The sequence below is a fragment of the Megalopta genalis genome, chromosome 13, assembly GCF_051020955.1.
Source record: "Megalopta genalis isolate 19385.01 chromosome 13, iyMegGena1_principal, whole genome shotgun sequence".
NCBI classification, from domain to species: Eukaryota; Metazoa; Arthropoda; class Insecta; order Hymenoptera; family Halictidae; genus Megalopta; species Megalopta genalis.
In genome coordinates, this window is record NC_135025.1 from 1,208,357 (window position 1) to 1,229,029 (window position 20,673).

The 20,673-nt window shown below is 42.2% G+C and overlaps 1 protein-coding gene across 2 annotated transcripts in view; it reads left to right on the forward strand.

The window, feature by feature from the left end:
• GluRIB (Glutamate receptor IB) overlaps positions 1–20,673 on the forward strand; it is a 321,268-nt gene that overhangs the window by 254,300 nt on the left and 46,295 nt on the right. The window lies entirely within an intron of this gene.

The following is a 20,673-nucleotide window of genomic DNA, read 5'->3' on the forward strand; positions in this document are numbered from 1 at the left end:
CGAAACTAGCCGGGGAGGAGACATGGCGGAAGTGTAAGCGGGAAAGAGAGTCCTGGGACTCGTTTGATCGCGAAGTTCTCCGCGTCTGCAAAGAGAATCGCGAAGCAGCCAGATCTCGTGTAACGATACCGGGGTTCATGGGCGTTCCGCTGGAAACTATTTGACTTCCGGTGAAAAATACGCGTGCCGCGTAACCAAACTACGCCCCGCGTTAACTTCCCCCTTCTGTTTGCTTTAACAGCGTGGCGTTGCTGATTTGTTTGTCCCCTCTTCGCGTTGTACAAAATTTCGTCTAGCAAAGCAAACGCTTTGTTGCACCGCTTTGCTACCACTGTGCTTTGCCACGCTTTGCTACAAAAGTATTCGTACATCTTTTGAAACGAGATAACTTTTTCTTTTTATAATCGGGCCAAGCGATCTAAATTTTTTTTTGAGCTGTTAGAGAGATTAGTCTACCAGGCAATGGCTATAAAGTCGTTTTCAAAACTTACAGTTGGTTGGAATGACAAAAGAGTATTATTTCCAAGTTTTCTATATGCTGCCTGTTCTCTCGAATTCTTCCCTTGGAACACAATGTTCCTCGTAATCAAAGCTTTCGCATTTCTATTCTTGGTCTCGCCACCCTCTCTTACTCTCTCTGTCTCGCTCTCGCTCTTCCTCTTTCTCTCTTTCTCCCAACGCAATAATAAAAGAACGGTTTAATATTCACAGTTTCATAAGCTTCGAGTGCGTCAATCTCTTTGTCCTCGTCAATAACCGGGTTTCGGGCAAACATACATGTGAACTATGTGACTCCGAAATAGGTACTTAAGTGTTTGTTCTGTAACCATTAATGGCGAACAAGAGTCATGCCGGCGTGAAATTGAATTTACTTCTCGTTGGCTAGTAAAATATTGGTGGGTAACGTTTCACAAACCTATTCACGAATAACGCTGAAAAGTGATCTTCTTTTTACTTTTATCCAATTTTTCACCTAAATATGAAATAAAAATTCTTCGGTGATATGTGCCTTTTTTTCATATTTCCATATGTCAAGGGTCGATGATTAATTCGTACACCAAACATTTTATCGGTAGGAAAGCTACTAAAAGTAATTCCTTTGACGCGATGCGACCGCTGGATCCCTGAAATATACGCGAACGGTGTGTAGAACAGATTTTCAATTACCTCTGTGTGCCACTGAAATGCGCGATAGGACCACTAAAATACACCAGGACCTCTAAGATGCAGTAGGATCTCTGAAATGCGCCGAGATCTCCGCAAGAGTAAATATAGACCTTGTCCCTAAGCAGCCCAGAGGAAACGCGTCCGTCTCGGCGTCTTACGTATTCCTGGACACTTAGGTCTACGTGCCCGTCATACGTCTCCGGCAGAGTGTTTCGTATGCCGGTGTTAATGCGTTTCCGTGCTCCTGATTCGCAGAATCCCAACACACAGACACGGACACAGACGCATACACACCGGCACGCGTGTTTCGAATACCTGGTTCGGTTCGAGGAGGACACTGCGCGCGTGCGCGAGAGCACGAGATCAAGATTGATAGGCTGCGAGTCGCAACACGTATGGAGCATCCACTTAGCGGTGCATTATCCCGATGAGAATGTGTACAGGCCGGATCTTACTTAATGCAGCGGCTGCAATCCTGATAATGGCAGCCACTTGTCCGCGAAGGAACAGGCGTGAACTCGGGCTAATCGGCAATTGCGAGCATTCGTCGGGACTCTTTCGTGACGTTGATTGCTAGGAACGATGATCGTCGAGAATCCTGGTCGCTCTGCATCGGTAGTACTTTTTCTTACGTGATTAAAGTGTTCAAGGTATGGTGCTCGTCGATCTTTGAACTTTGTAACTAGGGAGTTGTATTCGATTCAGTTCTTTGCTTTGCAAACATCTTAAAAAACTGTGCTGAGAAAGTTGGACTATTTTCTCATTATTCGAGTAGCCTGGAGGCGATGGTAACGTCTGCTAAAGCATGTAATTAGACTGCGGATCGATATGCGAAATGAGAACTTTCTGAGACAATTACAGGAAGCACGAGGTAGCTAAAGATTTATTTCAACTCTGAATAGGATCGATAAGTTGGTGACGATATGACAGCATATTTAAATTTTCTGATGTGTTTGTTGATCGTCGTTTTATGTGTTCATTTTTGTCGTAAATGCATAAAATGCAGAATCCACCTCTGATACAGGTTGAAGTGATACAGGTACATGCCTGACTACTCGCAGACCTGTTCCACTTATTAACTCGGCACATGGTATTCCCATTCGTATCATCTTATCTCAGTTTTAGTTTCACTTGTCATTGGTATCATCTTAACTCAAGTTTGGTCTCAATTTCATTAATGTAGTGAGTGTAGTGCGTGTGTGTGTCGTGTGCTGAGCGAAGCGGGGCAGTGGCACCAAAATATGTAGATATCGATTAAGAAAAAACAAATGAGTGCAGCGTCTCGAGTGAGAGAATAAAGAAGGAGAAAGGGTGAAAGTAGTCAGCGTCCAGTCTCGAAGCATTACACATATATCGAACTTTGCACTAGAATATATTTCTTTCCTCAATATATTAAATTAGGTGATTCTTTAATCGAGATATTCGTTCGGAAGTCTCGCGATAAGGAATCCCGGATTAATGTTTCCTGAGATAAATATTTACTAACTAACAAGTGGTCATTTTATGTTTCCGATGTTCTTTACAACAGTGACATTAAATATTAATAATTTAAGACTTTGTCCCCGTTTACGTAAATATTCTTTGACTATTATTTATCGTGACATTAGTAACTAAAATCTTGTTTACGCATTACCGCGTCTCGAAAGAAAAATCGGGGAATGTTGTTTCGTAAAGATAATTCAGAGGGAAAAATTCCGAAGATTAAATGTAGTTAAGACATGACATTACGCAAGCAACTTGACGTACAAATCATAAACAACTGCGAGGTATTAAAATATTTAAAACATTTGAGAACGAAAAATGAAGGGATCTATCCTCGTACAAAATTTTCCGCATATTTTCAATATGTTCAAACAAATCCCGTTGTGGAAATCCGTGTACGAATTCGAGGAATGCACTGCGCAGCTTTTTCCTCTTGTTTGCTCGAATACCTAGAACAGAGAATAATACAATACAGATACAGATACAGATACAGATACATATCCCGGGCAAGAAGTATGTAAATACAGATATTTGTGGTACAGTGAAGTTGATTGTTGTCTCTTTCATTGTTATGTACCATGAAAAACGTGTTCTGTTTTTATTCAGGAAATACGAAATAAAACTCATCGGCATCGATAAACCCATCCTGCAACCTTTCCTTAAATAAAAACACTTAAAATAACGCTACTGTGAAAGTAAATAAATCTGAACATATCGAAACATCATTCCAAATCAATAATAAATACCTTTCCAAAGTAAACGTAATATTGTTATTACACAAAATGTCCTTTTTAATATTGTTGAACTTCCACGAAATTTGAATATCCTAAATTTTCAATTTAATGACTTGGAAAACTCGATTTAAAAATCGTAAAATCGTTCGATAAAACATATCTGCAAAAGCGACAGTTCTACATCTTACACTATTTGTTACATCGCGCTCTTGTATAAAATAATGATAGGAAATAACTTACCGATGAGTGGTTCACGTTTTGAGTCATCCTTTCCCTCAAACAGATCGACTGGTCTCATCCATTTCCGGGTGTCGCACATGTGCCCGTAATTGCAGTTGATATATCACGACGATCGCTCTTAATTACCACCGAAAGCTTTTAAATGATCCTGGCCAGGTAAATCTGGCATCGGACAGCTAATTTTACTGAAACATCTCACGAATCGAAAGAAAACTATCTTTTTTTTAAAAATTAATTTATCTCTCTCGTACAAATTTCAAAAAAAAGTACATTCGTCCGTTATTAGCACTCTCTGTATACTGTAAAATATTAATTCGACAGCATATTTAATAAATTGCATAAATTGCATGCATCGCTTCAAATATATGTCTTATATAGATTAATTTTAATTATCGAATATTGTAGCTCTTCGGGGAACTTGAATATCTTCATTATTATCTACTTTTTGCTGTATAGTTATTAGTTTCCACGGCCTTTCATTATTCGCGTGAGCTGCGCAGAAAGATTCATTGCATATGAGAAATGCAGAAAATGGTCACTCACTAAAGTTAGTAAATTTTAGCGTGACATTACTTTCATGATTCCGTTCTCTTTTTTTCTTTACAACATAATAAATGAACAACGTGCAATAATTTGTAGCACACTTTTATCCATTAAAATATTTTTTCAAATGTAGTCAACTTTTTCTTAGTTCTCCGAAGATTTCCATTCTCATAAGCAAACGATTTATACAGTGCTATTCAACCTCGAAGCAGCATTAAACAAATATAACTCTCGTAAAATTCTCAAATCGAGCCAAGAACTTTCACATTTCGAGAAACTCTCCTGTCGCGACGTGGTAACGCAGCATCAGTCGGAATAGCCGACTTGGCATTTTTCATCTCAAAGTTGTTGAGATTACAAGAACCCTTTCATAGAAAATGAAAAATTCGATGACTCTCGTTTATTTTATTTTCCATTTTCAAGTCTATACGTTGTAATAAAAATGACAAGAGGTCTAAACGAATATTGTCTTTTCATCGTTATAAAGCGACATATGTCAAACAGTTTCAGGGCTCGGTAGATTTCGCGTTGAACGCGCAGGCAAATACCGCAACGCTGAAACCAGTGTCAGACACACCGGTCCGATCCTTTCAATTTGCCCGTTTTATTGAATCGTTTGTAGCGCTAATTGAGTCAAAGATCAACATCGCAGGCTTGAATCATGCGTCAAATTTGCAGCCTTTGATCCACTCTTTTCGATACACGGCGAAATGTGTCCGTTTACGAGTACCATCGGTTTCGACCATTCTTTTTTCGTTTTCTTTTATCATTTTCACTGTGGCGCCGCGCCGCGGTGTGACGCGCACGGTTCGGCGTGCGGCTGTTTCAATGGGTTGCGGTACAACAAACGCGAGTCAATAAATCCTGCGGAAATCAAAGAAGAGAGAGAGAGAGAAAGAGCGAGGGGGAGAGAGAGGGAGAACCGAGAATGACAAAGCGTAACTCGCGGTAGGCAGGACACGTCGGCGGCGAATTATCCACTGTGGCAGATCAAACACAGTCTTATAAGGGCGTTTCACGGCCTTCTACACCGCGTGTGTCTGCGAGACCAAAAAGGCGTCTGTCCCTTCCAGACCCGCGGACGTGTATCGTCCCCTGAACGATGTTAAATCGATCGAGTCCAGCTTTGTCCGCATGATCGCTCAAGAGCGACCGTTGCTCGCGGGACAAAAACAGCGTGACAGACGGAACGACTGAGATAGGGAGAATGAAACGGAGGGGCCTAAAAGGATGGGTTGAGGTGACCGTCGACGCGATTTCAAGTTCAACGAAAGTGGCTTGCTTTTAGGCAAGATTATTTCAACACGCGTTACTGCCGATTCTTAAAGGGCTGTTTTAGTCTAGAGCATGGTTCTTTTGTTTTTGTGGTATTTTTTATACAGAATTTTTTGCGTCAGCATCGTCCATATATATTTGTTCCTCTTACGATAACATTTACAAATTTTTAGAACGAGAAATAGTCAAAGTTGGTGGTAGTACAAAGCCTTGTAAGCAATCAAGTGTATCGAACAGTTGCCCTTGCAATTGATATGATTCTGGCCGTTCTACTCGTCTAAAACCGAAAAACAAGATTTTTAATCAGGATGCGTTTGGCTATCGCAGAAATCACGGGAAAAGAGAAATGTGTATTGCTGATTTAAAAAATGGCAGTGTTTTGAAGTTGTAACATCGATTTTGGATGTCTTTTCTTTTTTTTAAATTTTAGCAGGCTAAAACGCGTAGAAAAAATAATGATTTTGATCTCATTGTGAATTTTGATGGATACGGGAGTCTCTACTGTACTTAATAATAAATTTAACCATTAATATAATGTATACTTAAAATGGTGCTTATTTATATATTTTATAGATTCCACGTTTTTCTCATTTTTCATGCGTAAATGTCAAACGCATTTTACATATTTATCGTGTATAAACATTCGCAGTTTTGTAATCACATTCATCGGGAATTACACTGTCGTCTAAAGCCGACCCGCCGCGCCGCACTGATCCGACGCGATCTGATGCGATTCGAAATTCACTTTGAATCCGTGTCGCAGCGAGCGAACGATTAATCTCAGCAGGTACAAAGTAATTTCTGGGTACCGGGGGAAAAAAGAGTCGCGCGAGTCCGAGGCAATACGACGGGTCCCTAAATCACTCAATTCGGCGGAGTCGAAACCAACGATCCGAGGGTCGTTGAGCACAATACAGTCGATCACAGCGGTCATGGGACACCGCGCAGATAACTACGGCGGTCGTGAAAACCGATGCCGAAAACCACAGGGTCATGGAAGTCGATACTGACGGAGCATCAAGCACTTCATCGACTCCTCGGTCATAAGACTCGATATCAACGACCCTGGAGATGTAGTATACAGGGTGTTCCAAAAATGTTTCGCAATCCGAATGTCATTTGAAGCAGCTTTTTCCTTAGCGAAAATGCGATTCGCGGTTTCGTTTACGAGTTATTAACGAAAAACAGTGACCAATCAGAGGCGAGATCATTTGGCGCGAGACGGCCGAGCCAACGAGCGGAACTGGGCTCCGTGCACTCGTTGGCTGGGCCGCCGCACGCCAGCCGAGCTCGCCTCTTATTGGTCAATGTTTTTTTGTTAATAACTCGTAAACGAAGCCTCGGAGAAAATTTTCGCAAAGGAAAAAGTTGCTTCAAATGACTTCAGAAATCTTCCATTTCCGGATTGCGAGACATTTTTATTTATAAATATAACCCTGTACATTTTCATTTTCGTTTTCGTTTTCATTTTTATTATGATTTTATTATTATGTTGAATTATATATATATATATTGTAGAAAAATTGAAAAGGGCATTTGACCCGTTGATGCTAAATAAATAAAATTAATTTTCATCCCCAAATAGGTGTCGCGGCAGACAAAGTGTGAACGAGTCACGTAAAAGTTGTTTTATCAAGCATTCGTTGTTGATAGAGGAGATGTTATCAGTTTAACTACATTTCAAATCGAACATAAACTTGGTAAGAACTTTTCCGACAATATTCCGAGCTTCCCGATGACATTATTCGGCAACGTAGAAAAATGTCGAGTAATTTCGGCGATGCTGCGTAATTTACGAGCAAGCGGCAGTCTGCATCTAGAGGTGTTCGACCCTTCGATCGGGTGCATCTTGCTGGCACTGACCACGCTCGGGAGATGTTTATGTCCATTTGAATTCCAATTAATGGCACGTCGAGGACACTTTGGAACGCGTGACATATCGTGGCGCATTGTTCCGCCGGTGGCGTCGTCGACCGGAAGCGTTGCTGGTCGGACGATGATGCTCGAAGAGACCCGCGGGATCGATCGATCGACGCCGGTGATTTCCTTCGAAAACGCGATCTCGTGTACCAGAAATTTCTCGATCCCTTCACGGCGTTTTATTTGTTCATTTATTTATTCATTGAAAAAACGGGTTTAAGTCCAGTGTAACATACAGAGATTGAAGCATAGGGAAATTCACAGCAACCCGAAATTTGGCATTTCCGGCAAAAATTATGGTATATAGAAAAATGAGCCGCAAGGTTCGAATATAATCGTCTCCCCTCTTCTCAAATTTTTGTTTACAAACTGAGGGACAATTTATTATAATTTGCGACCCATAATTTCTTTGAGACTTTTTATCCCTTCAGTGAGTAAATTATGATGCATTAATAAAAAAAATTGACCTTTAAAAAACCAATCAAGGACAATTTTGCACGTGATTTTTCAGACGGATCTCTATCATAGTTACAGAATCCAGCTGTAATAGTTTCTGCACGTAATCTTGGCACATCCTGTACAAAAGACCGAGATCACGCGCACGTCATGGTTATTTCGGGTTTCCGCGGTGTTTTCCATCAAAGGGGATCGACGCGATATTTTATGGATACTTTCGGCGAACAGCGAAACATGCGAGGATATTTGGATCCACTGTCTCAGCTGCTGCCGGCGCCCGCAACTTTTTTAATTATCGCATTTCTGATTTTCCCCTCTTCTACGATCGTGTTTCAGTCGATATATCGACGATGTTCGAAAACTGGCGTTCGTTCGCCGTCTATGAGAACGGATAAAAATTGTTCGGCGAAACAAAAAAATTGTTTCCGCGAAAATGTCCATTATCAGCTAACATGACGCAGTAGCCGCTGGCCGCTGCCATTGAAATATGGCTCAAAGGAGCCGCTACATGGACAGCGTAAACGCCTGCGATGATAAAACCATCGAATGCTATTTCAATGGCGGCTAACAACTGATGGTTTTAACGGAGCGGACGCGGCGGGAATGTAGCTTTTCGGAAATAGACGGATAAATCTCAGCGAGAAATGGACGCGCGCGTTATTCGGACCCAGCGATCTTCTGGGCAATTGGATCTTGGCGGTTCGGATTTAACTGTAGTTTTTGGCTTTACGAAGTGCTCGCGTGATATTCGCGAGTTGGTTTTCAAGAGTATTAAGCCTGGCGAGAGGATTTTTCGAATATGGCAGACTAAAGTAACAAAGGTGATTAAGTGTAATGCTAGAGATATTTATGGATCCTCGAGTCTAATGCAAAATAAGTTCCATGGTAATTTAAAAATTTTAGAGCCTAAAGTTATAAAAAGGAACCTACAAGTTATACTATTATGGTAAAAGACTGAAGCGACGAAACACCCTCTAGTGTCCTAATGTTAAAATGATATGTTTTGATATTGTGTCAATATAATTTAATGAAAATATCGATAAAGGAATTAATAATATATAAATTTAAAAGCAAATTGGTGTAGAGTACTCAATGGCAAAAATTTATAAATTTTAAATCGATTCAATTAGTTGGGCGAGGCCTGATTTGATCGTTTGACACTTGATGCCGTCTGTCGTTTGTTTAAAAAAAAGTACGGTAAGATAATAGCAATAGTAATAGTAATAATAATGACGGTGTTAATAGCAACAAAATTTTAATTAACAATATTTATATACACAAGAACTCAATCATGAGACTTCGTGTGAACGTTCAACCGCCGGCATTGCAAGGGTTTATTGTACGCACGTTATAGTTGTGTATCACGAACTCCATCTCGATTCGTGTTACGCTAACGTAGTAATCTACTTCTGTACAAACTTTGGTATATTTGCACATCAACTTTGCGGCTAACAAGTTTAAACGTACGATATTATTATTGTTAGACCGATTGGATAATATTCGAGTTAGCTGCCCTCTTTGTGCTCGAATGTTTTACATTCTTACTAACATGATTTAATATTGAACTTCACGTTAATATCGTATTATATTTTCGTGATTTGATATTTTTGAATCATTTATAATAGAAGCGTTAAGATGGCCCCGAACGCAAATGCTTAAAGCAATGTTCTCGTGTTCTCCAATTACCTCTGATGCTATATTAACATAAATTCCACCAGAAATGTTTACATTGAACGCAAAATCAGTCCATTGTTATCTTGTATTTTTCTCATAATTTTTCAATAAAGTATTCTTTAGCCTATGTTTATATGACACATTTTTCTTATTTTCACTAATAGAATATGCTATCCTGTATATAATGCGGATAAACTATGAAGTTGACGCATATGAAACGTCGAATTTTTAAACGAATAGTAAAAACTTCGTATCCTTTATTTAGCATTCAAAATACACCTGTCGAAGAGAACCGCGCGAATCCACCTCAAGTGAACGACCAATTTCAAAACATATCCAATAAAACGCGAAGCTCCGCTTGAAAAGCGAAACCGAGCTTCCGCATTCCTTAGATTAACGCTATAAAGAAAAATCGTAAAAAGTTCGCCGGTTTGTACTGTTTAATTTCCATAAAAAACTTGTCCGTATCCTTGAACAGCCTTCGAGATAATCAAGCGCGCGCGCTCGCGCCAGAGGCAGCGTTTTATAGGTGTGGCGTACATGTGTCCGAAAATTTTTGCCGAAGTAATTTTCGCGCGAGTTGCCCGACTCGGCGAATTCTGCTGGTAACGCGGCGATTTCGTCGGCGGCAGAACGTAACCGAGTATATTTTCCCGAATCGCTCCGTGCCGGTGCAACAAAAGTTGACTCCGTTCGCTTCGCGGAAGGGTGTCGCGGCGTAGATGCGGGGGCGCCGATAGAAATTTGTCGCGCAAGCGATTCATGGGGACGATCGAGCACGACACCTTCGATCATCGACGGAGTTATGAAAACAGCTGCGAGACGTTACGCGGAAATGGAACGGAGCGGAGAATTGCCGGCGTATTTTCACTCATAAGACTCGAGGAACGACGCGACGGCAGTCGGTGTTTCCTCGCTGACTCGAGCATGTCCGAGAATTCGTCGGCCAGGCTGGAAACTTGGAATTTTTCGTCATCCGGCATGCCTGCCACGTACGTGCATGACGCAAATTGAAATTCTTGTTTCGCTTACTGATATTTGTCGCTTCTGCCGATCCACGAACCTATCGACTTTGTTGTGCGCCAACGCGATTCTTCGCTCCTTATGATCTCATGCGCTTCTTTTAACAAAGACATTCTCGATAGAGAACAAAATTCCCTCAGGTAGCAAACTACTTCGTAATTTCTTTCGTCATTCATCATCGTCTACCATTAATTAATCAGTTAATCGTCAACTGTTATTTGTGATCCATTAATCGTCACCTGTAATAACTAATCGGTCGATCGTCACCTGTGATAATTAATTAGTTAATCGTCACCTGTTATTTATTTTTTTATAGCCAGTTCCTCGTCGGTGGAACAGAAGCCATCATCCTAGATAGAAAATGTTATTTATCCTGTTTCCCGCTTTATTCTATTTTTTTTAATACGTGTTCGCAATTTCCCGACTGTCAATTTTTATTTACTCAATGTATTACCGCCTCGAAACAATTTGTTGCGCGTCAGAGTGAAATATGTTTTATCATTTATTTTTCCACGGGCAAGTTAACGATACGCGGTGCGTCGATTTCCCCGTCGCAAAGTGCAACAGTTTCAAGTCCTTCGATGTACCAGCAACGTTAATCGAAAATTTAATGTAACGCGAATAAATCGCGTAGCTTCGCCGCTTCTACGTACAGAAGTTATTTAAACAGCACTGTAACATATAAATTCATCGTGTAAAAAGTACGAATTTTGTTCAAATATGGGATGATGTACGTACAATGGTTGTTAACACTGAACCAACCGACCTGTAACGATGATTAGCGTGCATTGACCCATAAGAGTGAAAAGATAGAATTCCCTTGGATTTTGTAAGGTTTTAATTATGAGACTTGTTTCGATAATATAATTTATTCGATCATTTTCCACGAAGAAGTCTCCGAAGAGCTTGTAGCATCGTAAAATAAAAAGATCGGTCATTTTGACCGTGCTAACGATTTTAGCGCCGGTACGACGTGCAAACGATTTTGCCCGAGATTATGTTTCTTCGTTAGCAGCTCGATGAAATGTATTCTTAAATTTCAGTTTATTACGTGGCCCAACGCCTTTTGTGCGGCAGGCTCCGAGAAATGAAGAGAGGTCTTATAACGTGCTGAAACGTTGACGAAGATGGGATGAAGCGTTCCAACACTCAAGGATTATCTTAATACTCTGCCTGCCCATCTCTGTCTGGCTTACGTCTACTCCGGTGGCTCTTTCTCTTGTTCTCCAGAGGGTAGACATTTTCATTGGCTTCGTATTCTCTGGCAGACGATTACCCTTGCTCGAGGAGACAAGTAACCCCGGTCCCGATAGATTTAACATTGTTTTGTTACGGATAAGGATTGCGAAAGAAATCAATTTGTGAATCAATCGGAGCAAGAAACTCTGGCGTCCTTGGAGCTGAAAGTTTGAAAACTAAAGTGGACGAAGCATCGTTATCTATTCTAAAGTTACGCTGAATAAAGAACACATAATGATCACAATTAAATATCAGCTTTTCATTAGTCGCAGAATTGGAGAGAAGTATGAGTTTCCATATCTTCGTTAAAAACTATACTCAGACATAGTTCAAAGTGTTCGATAAAAAGAAAATACGTACAATAAGCTAATGATTTTCTTTTCATTCTTTCCTTTTCATTCATAAATTGCTTCGTCATGTTCTATTATTTATTCCTTTTCGCACTAAATCCTACAATTATTTTGTTACAAAGAAGTTTCGATATGCTAACAATCAGAATGATGATTAATCATTGCAAGTCTCTGGGGTACATCGAGATAATCATCGAAGAACTTTCTTTCAGGAATTCATCAACAATCCATGAATAAATATTGGTGTTTTACCGATTCTCTGTACACCTTTGAATAGTAAATTTGGAAGATGAGATTTTTGGAGAAAACAAACACATAACTTTGGACCACCCCGGGAAAGCTGAATTCCCATACAACCATGGCGTATCAGTCTCGGTGAGCGTCGGGCAATTTAAGGTCGACGATATTAAAAGAATATTAATGTCGGCTAATTAATCCAGCTTTTTTTCCGAACCGAGCCGAATCGACGGTGCTTTTTAACGGTCGGCGAAATCCTCTCCGAGGGTGGCTGCCCTCTAAGAGCAGGGATGAAGATAATAAAGAGTTGGCGGCCGTGAGAAATTAGCCTTCTTCCCGGCGATTTCTCCGCGCATGTTCGTTTGAACGTGGCGTTGACCTCGGCAGGAAGGAGCGCGTGGCTATGGAGGCTCGGTAATCCTTTTCGTTGGTTAGCCCCATGGTAATCGAGCGGAAATGCGAAGGGTCCAGCTGAAAAATCATCATTTGTCCGCGGACATCTCGCAGTTCAGATTTTTCTACTCTGCTCGCGCCTTTACGTGACCTTCCGCTTCCGCATGGTCACACGCTTTTCCCGAGAGAACTATAGCAATTGCGAACAGAGAAAACTCGTCGACAAAAATGATATTTCAAGCTCCCATGATTCATTTACACATAGGGTAAAGGAGCCTAATGTGAGACCCACTTTTGTTTTTTAAATCATAATCATAAATCGTATAAATCAATCATTTAAATCATAATAAATTCATTTACAATTTACTGGAAAATACAGGAAAGAAATTGTGATTTTTCGAAGTAAAATCAAAACTAATAGTATGCAAAGTCATAGATTTGAAAAATGAATTCCTAATAAGATGACTACTTTAGAAAATTTATTTTCTGGCTTCTTTTCAATCGTTGGGAATATCAAATTTGTTTCTTCGGCATAAATAGAATACACTACACAATAGCATGTATGAAAATAATTATACACTTACCATTTTTAAGATGTTTGTACTACACGTGACAATGAAATTGAAGGATCGTTAATATTTGGCCGAAAACTGATTAATCTTTGAACATCTGTAATTCCGTCAAAAATTATCATAAAAATCTCGCGTTTATTTTAATATTAAAGCTTGAAATCTCTACTTTGCGATGCCGCATTCTAATTTTCAATATCATGCAACCCCGCGGCTGTAGTATTCTAAATCTGAGGACATGTTAACGACAGCAAAGAAAAGTGCAAAGCTTAACGGCCTTTATGCAGTTGTAAAACTGTTTTTCTCGATCACACCTTTTACAGCATCGTAAAGTTCGGATCATCCCCTTTAATTCGAGGGTAGAATCGCTGTGACTTTTTTCTCGCAAAGTGACAGCACATTAAGTGAAAAATGTGCTGCCAAAATTAGAATAATTCAAGGTACACGGAGAGTCTATATATATAATATATATATATATATATATATATATATATATATATATATATATATATATATATATATATATATATATAATAACTCATATATAATAAGTCAAATAAGTCATATAAGTCATATAATATATATAATAAGTCAAGGTACACTGTCTCGTGTGTATCACTGAACGTCTCGCAGTCGCTGGGTTCGAGCCGCCCACTCGCTCAGAAACAACGATTCGAAGCTGGAGGCCAGAAGTACTCGGACGGAAAGGGTGCGCCCATCCGGGAGCTTCGAGTTGGACCCGGGCCGCGGCGAGGAGCGTCGCCCGGCGGCTGCTGACCGCATAGATGGCGGTCGTGGAAGCGGAGGGCGCGTTAGACTGAATGTCCGTTCGGCATGCCTCGTGCAAGGTGGTGTGGCGGAGTCCGTTGCATGCCAAGCAATGGAAGGCAGACGTGCACTTCGTCAGCTCGTGACTGGCCGCGAGGCAGAGTATGCACAGGCCCCGATGCTCGATAGAGCGCCGCCGGCCCTCGGAGGTCACGGCCTTGTATTGTCTGCAGAAACTCACCCTGTGGATCTCGGGGTGTGCTCTTCGACCTGGGCTTCGCCGTCTCCACTAGTACCACAAGAACGTTGCGCGAGACTCCGGTGGTGACGCGGCGTTCGGCGGACTGCTCAGTCTTCGGGAATAACACGAGATCCAGTCCGCTTCCGAGGAACCAGTCGAGTTGATCGTGTATCGGCACGACAGTGGCATCGTTCAAGGATGCGAAAGAACGAAAATTTATTTATTCAAATTCTTAGCGATTTTTATCGTAATAAATGCCCACAGTAACAATTTTAACGAATAACTTCTACATAAATATACGTGTGCAATTTCAATGATTATAAAATAAATTTGATAGTCGCCATTTTGGCGTAAACCTGTGAGATGAGATATTTGATGAAAATTAGCGAAAAATTATTAAAAAAATTATTTCTATATTTCCAAGAATACGAAAACAGTATTTCGTAGTACGAAAATGTCAATTGGATTAGAGATTTGACTAATATTTCTATTATGCAATAAACAACGTGATTTTAATACGATTGGGTTTCGATAATTACGTATCGGATTATGGATGCACGTGGAATAAATACCGACGATTTCCTGTTTTTCCAATTGATCCAGCGCTCGTTATGTTTCTGCACCCGCTTTTTACGATGCTCATTTTCAGCCTGTTATTTGTGCCGAATTTCCTAATAGCGACGGTCGACGTCAGGTGGCCGCGATCTGTATCAATAATTCGATTCTCTATATTTTTGCACTAATTAGCGACATTGTACGATTGATTCTGTTAAATAGCTAGACGGACATTGTTTCCATCGTATCGATAGAATTAGCATCATTTAAGATTTTCTACATTTTCATGTTTTTAGTCAAAATCAAGGTTTAAATTGTCATTTAACAGTCGAGACTAAATTTTTTTTATTCATAAATCATACAAAAGTAATAGTATATAATTTACCTCTTGTACAATATGTAACTATTTCACTGACATTTTAAAGACTTCGAGAAAAGTAAGAATATCGTAAATTCAATTAAAAATTACTTCCATATCCAGTGTTCCATATTACCTGCACCGATCTTAAACAGTAGTCGCATTTTTTAGTCAATGACTCTCCGATCAGCCGAGCCCAGGCGGAAGTAGAATTAATTTCCTGGCGCAAATGATCCCAGTCGGCAGACGAGAATATTCTATTTACCTCCATGAGCGACACTAAGCGCGAGACAATACCAGCACACTATGATGGCGTTTAACTCAGGCTTAACGGGGTTTAACCCTGCCTCCCTTTAGCCGTGGGCCCTGAAAATGGTTGGAACAGGTATCTAAGTCGATCCACTGTTTCAATTCATTCGCACGTGACCATTAAACCACCCCCCCCCCCTCCCCCGACTCGCCCCGTTGCTCCGCCGAAAAGGGGTATCAATGCAACGGGGGCAGGAGCGTTGGACGTAAAATCCACCCTCATCATATTCCGCGAGAGGGACCGGTTATAATTCCCATCGTGAAAGTCGAACTCGCTAGCACGAGCTGTGCCAACGTTCCGCCACGTTGTATTTCGTTGCGAGAAAATTTCGACCCACTCGATACATGTAATGTCTAAAAACTTGATAAATTATGGTGACACGTCGAAGGAAATGCACCCAATGTAACCATTCGCATAAGAATCTACAGGGTATCCCAAAAATGTCTCGCAATCCGAAAGTGGCGGGTTCCTCAGGTCATTCGAAGTAACTTTTTCCTTTACAAAAATGTTCTCCGAGGCACCGTTAACGAGTTATTAACGAAAAACAGTGACCAATGAGAGGCGAGCTCGGCTGGCGCGAGGCGACCGAGCCAATGAGCGGAACTGGGCTTCGTGCGCTGGTTGGCTGGGCCGCCTCGCGTCAGCCGTACTCGATTCTTATTGGTCACTGTTTTTCGTTAATAATTCGTTAACGGTGCCTCGGAGAACATTTTTGTAAAGGAAGAAGCTGCTTCAAATGATCCGAGGAACCCGCCATTTCCGGATTGCGAGACATTTTTGGGACACCCTGTATTTAATTTATTGTTCCGAATTGTACGTTAGAACGCTAGTTCGCACGAATATACATCCACTGCAACCGCATCCTTAACCCGAGGTTCGACATACGAATGCTTCCAACTGTCAAAAGATAAAATCGAGCAACGCAACAGTTGCTAAACTATTCCAGCTGTATAGATATCGTGCCAGAAGCGAACAACCGGTCGGATATAATAGCGCGTTTTCAATTATCAATGGGGGAAGACCATCGATGACGGAATAATTGTCTGTCCGACGATTCGTTACATACAGCCATACTCAATCCAATAGAGATTCTGCTGGATGAATTGTAATAGAACTTGCACTTCATATTTTCACTATTGAATCCAGTTCCTACATCGCGAATAACGCACCGTAACAGAATTTTCATTTCGACGATCCGTTTGAAGCATAACCGTGGACCACCCTCGAGACCGATGAAGTTCGCATTTTCTGTGTTCGGGTATCGCGGCGCTTTTTGCGGGGATCTTGAATTTCGATTCAGAGAATCCCGCGGTCGCGTGGGTTTGGCCGCGTTTCAAATTATTTCGAGTCCCATCGACGGATTACCGTGCTTTCAATGTTGCAAAATCGGGTGTTATCTATTAACTGAAAAGGCCAGCCAACTAATATTGGCAGACTTTTCTGTGGCTGACAAATATTCACTGACTTCAAAAACTCCACTGCAGAATAGTAAATCATTACAGGGCGAAATTACCAATCCTGTAGCGGTCCCCTATATCATACCCTGTGAATTAATTCGTTATTAAAACACCGAAAAATTGATTTTTAGCCGCTAAATCTCATTTTCTTCCCACTGCGCAACGTTTAAAAACATTTGGAAGAAAAAGGAGTTAGAATTAATAGAACTGCATACTCTCAAACGTAGTCGCTTTTAAATAATGTCGTCTCATGATGTCCCAAAAATGTGTCGCAATCCGAAAGTAGGGGATACCTGAGGTCATTCGAAGCAGCTTTTTCCTTAACGAAAATGCAATCCGCGGCTTCGTTTACGAGTTATTAACGAAAAACAGTGACCAATCAGAGGCGACATCATTTGGCGCGAGACGGCCGAGCCAATGAGCGGAACTGGGCTCCGTGCGCTCGTTGGCCTGGCCGCCGCGCGCCAGCCGAGCTCGCCTCTCATTGGTCAGTGTTTTTCGTTAATAACTCGTAAACGAAGCCTCGGAGAAAATTTTCGCAAAGGGAAAAGTCGCTTCGAATGACCTCAGGAACCTCCCATTTCCGGATTGCGAGACATTTTCGGGACACCCTGTAGAATGTGCGGGTGTCACCAGTTTGTTCGATAAGTATCCGTTTCCTGGAGACGCGTCCGCATATTAGCCGGCAGCACAGGTAGTTATCGAGCGGATACAGTATTCGCCACAAAGACCAAGCCCGCGGGGTACACCGGCATTTTTCCGCTAAAACCGTTGCGCGCCACGTAACCGGCCCCATATACATTGTGATTACAGGCCGGCTTTCAACGGCCCTAATTACGGTCCGCGTAATTCGAACCTCCCATTCACCTAAATAGCCATTGTTCGCACGTTAAAGCACACCGATGGGAGGATGGGAAAGGGAAACTGATTACCGATATTCGCCGCGGGGGCGGCGACGCGTCCGCGTTCGTGTCCGTGTCCGAGGACTCTTGGCCGATCGTGCGTGCCACGAATTTTAGCGCGGTCCACGGCTCTAAGCTCAAAAAGCCGTCCGATATCGCTCGCCGGCCGAATCCTGAAAACCCGGGGCGAACCGTGAAACCGGAAATAACCGTGAGAACCGGAGCTAAACGCCATGCGAATGCGATCGCGTCATGGCACGCTATTCCGCCGGGCCACCCCTCTCCCTTGTCCTAGATCGCTGCTTTCGATTGAAAAGCGGCCGGCTTTCGATTTCGAACACGCGAACGACTGGACTGTTGCTCGGTTCATTGCGTCGCTGGCGATTTCGGCAGGATAACAAGGAGATTAATTATGAGTGTATGTATTGCGGCCGAGGGGATGGACCGGCAGACGAAAATTACTGAACGCTTGAGATTTCAACTGACCGGCAGCGATTCCATTATCTGTCCGCGGGAATTCGGATTTCCGGATCGCCAGCGGATTGCTGCAGTTTTTCCATAAGCGTATTTAGGATTTGTTGGTGACTATGATCTGTGCGCGTTGGCATAAACCCATTTGCGCGCGGAGGATTTTCGTAAATGACCTGTCGACGATACGATCGTCATGAAATGGTAAGCGACGTTTTAAATAAGATGCTGAATCTTCGTATTTATTCGGTTGAAAAGTACAAGAATACATGCATTAAACGATAAGAATAGAGTATTTGGCACAAAACAAAGATTTTCAATTATTAGATTTAATTAATTATTAGATTTTTAATTATTGTACAAGGAAACTAAAAGGTTAAGTCCTCGCAATACTTTTCTTTCTAATTTCTAACAAATCGTATCGGAAAAGTTCCTCGACGATTCCATAGATTCCGTGGATGAAACGATACGTGGAAAATTTTTACGATAACGTAGCACGCTTTGGAGAAGGATCCGCCGGGCTACCTTGGTAAATAGAACGCAGAAAATTAACGCGGGAAAAGCAGAGAACATTGTCTTAAGCGGGTGGCGTGCTGCGAGGGATTAAATTTATACGTCCCCGGTTGGCTCCGCTGCGAAACGTATTTTCATTACGTAACTCGCGTTTCCGCCCTCGCTGAAAAACTACCGGTTTTCAAGGATGGCCTGTCTAATCCCGCTTCACCGGAGGGAAAACATACGAAAGGTTTTTCGTTTCACGTTGCCGCGCGGAACACTGGTGGAGCGTTTCTTGTCGACCGGCGAGTAATAATTTTGTCATCAGATTTTCAAACGGCGCCCGTTTCGGGAAACTAGGAATGCCGATTTTTGATAAATCCAATGGATCGCCATTAATTGCTGCGCGTCGCACGCGCCGCTGGATGTGCGATAACGAAGAAATAATGTTGAATAGAGCGCACGCAATTGGAGCAGTCATCAGCGAAATGAAACGAAGTGCGCATATGTTGAAACTAATTAAGCGTGTGCAACGCCAACGGACAAAATGTTCCAGGACAAATCTGAAACTCGATTTCCTCGAGAACGAATTAACAACTTGGCAAATTGTTCGATGCCTCGCATGAATATAAATGTGCACCGTTTTTCAAATACGATTGTCTTTTTGGACATCGTACCGGCAGCGGATTCATTTATACAGGTGCACGATTTGATCGATAATACAAGAGAATACGCATTGGTCGATATTGCCAGTTAAATTTTTCACACGAGAGTCAACATGCCCCGAAAAAGGTTCGATACGGGTCAAAGGGGAATAGAAAAACACACACAAAAAAGTTATTTTGCTTCTTTATTCTCATAGGGTCCTGCGGTCCAGGGATCTCGGTCGCGTCACGGATCTACCATGATACATTAAATTACCTGTTTAATGCGTACCACAGGCTATCGATTACACTGTCAATGGGTTTGACGAGGTTGTCGCGGGGCCGAATCGGGCATGGTCGCGATTCAGCGAGAGCGTGTCCTCGGAGGATGCTCGTAGAGGTAAGAGGCCAATAATGGCATTAGTAACAGTGTCGATAATCGACATTACGCACTAACGACGACGCTGTTCAGTGAATTAATGCCGTCAGTTAACTATGGCGGCGATAATTTGGAACTTCGTATTAAGCAGCTGTGTCACATGCCGGCGTTGGCGTCGGCGTCGGCGTCGGCCGCGGGCTTCGAGCGAATCCCGTGTCCCCGAAAACGCCTCGAAGATCCGGGATGAGCTGGGAATAACACAGGAGAAGGCTGATTAGCGCGTCTCGGCTCGTAATCGTCCTCCGGGCAATCGGCTGCGACTACCACTCTTCGTAATCCCGGGACGAACTCCGCGTCAACGGCGTCTTAAGGCCGGAATATTAGACGAGAAACAACGGGCCGCGAGAGATCCTCAGGATTTTTTGTTACAAATCTTTGTTTAACCGCCCACGCTTTCTTGCCCTCATCCTGCCGTGACCGGTTTTCGAGCGAGCCAACGGCGGATACGCCGGTAAAAAGACATCGGACGCGCTTTCTTGAAACTTTCAAAGCAGATTGGATGTTCTTCATTGTTTTCATTCCGGTCAGGATGAGTCCTGGATCCCTCGCCGACGAGTTTCAAAGTGTAACAGAACGCGCGAGACCGCCGCGCACCAGCTTCGGCTGCTTTTAATACAAGCCGGCGTCTTTTGTTTTGTAACGACCACGCTAACGACGACGCCGCGGATTTTCGTGCAATTATTGCATTTTTCCGGGTGTCGGCAACATCCGAAGATTTTAACCCTCGCTCCACG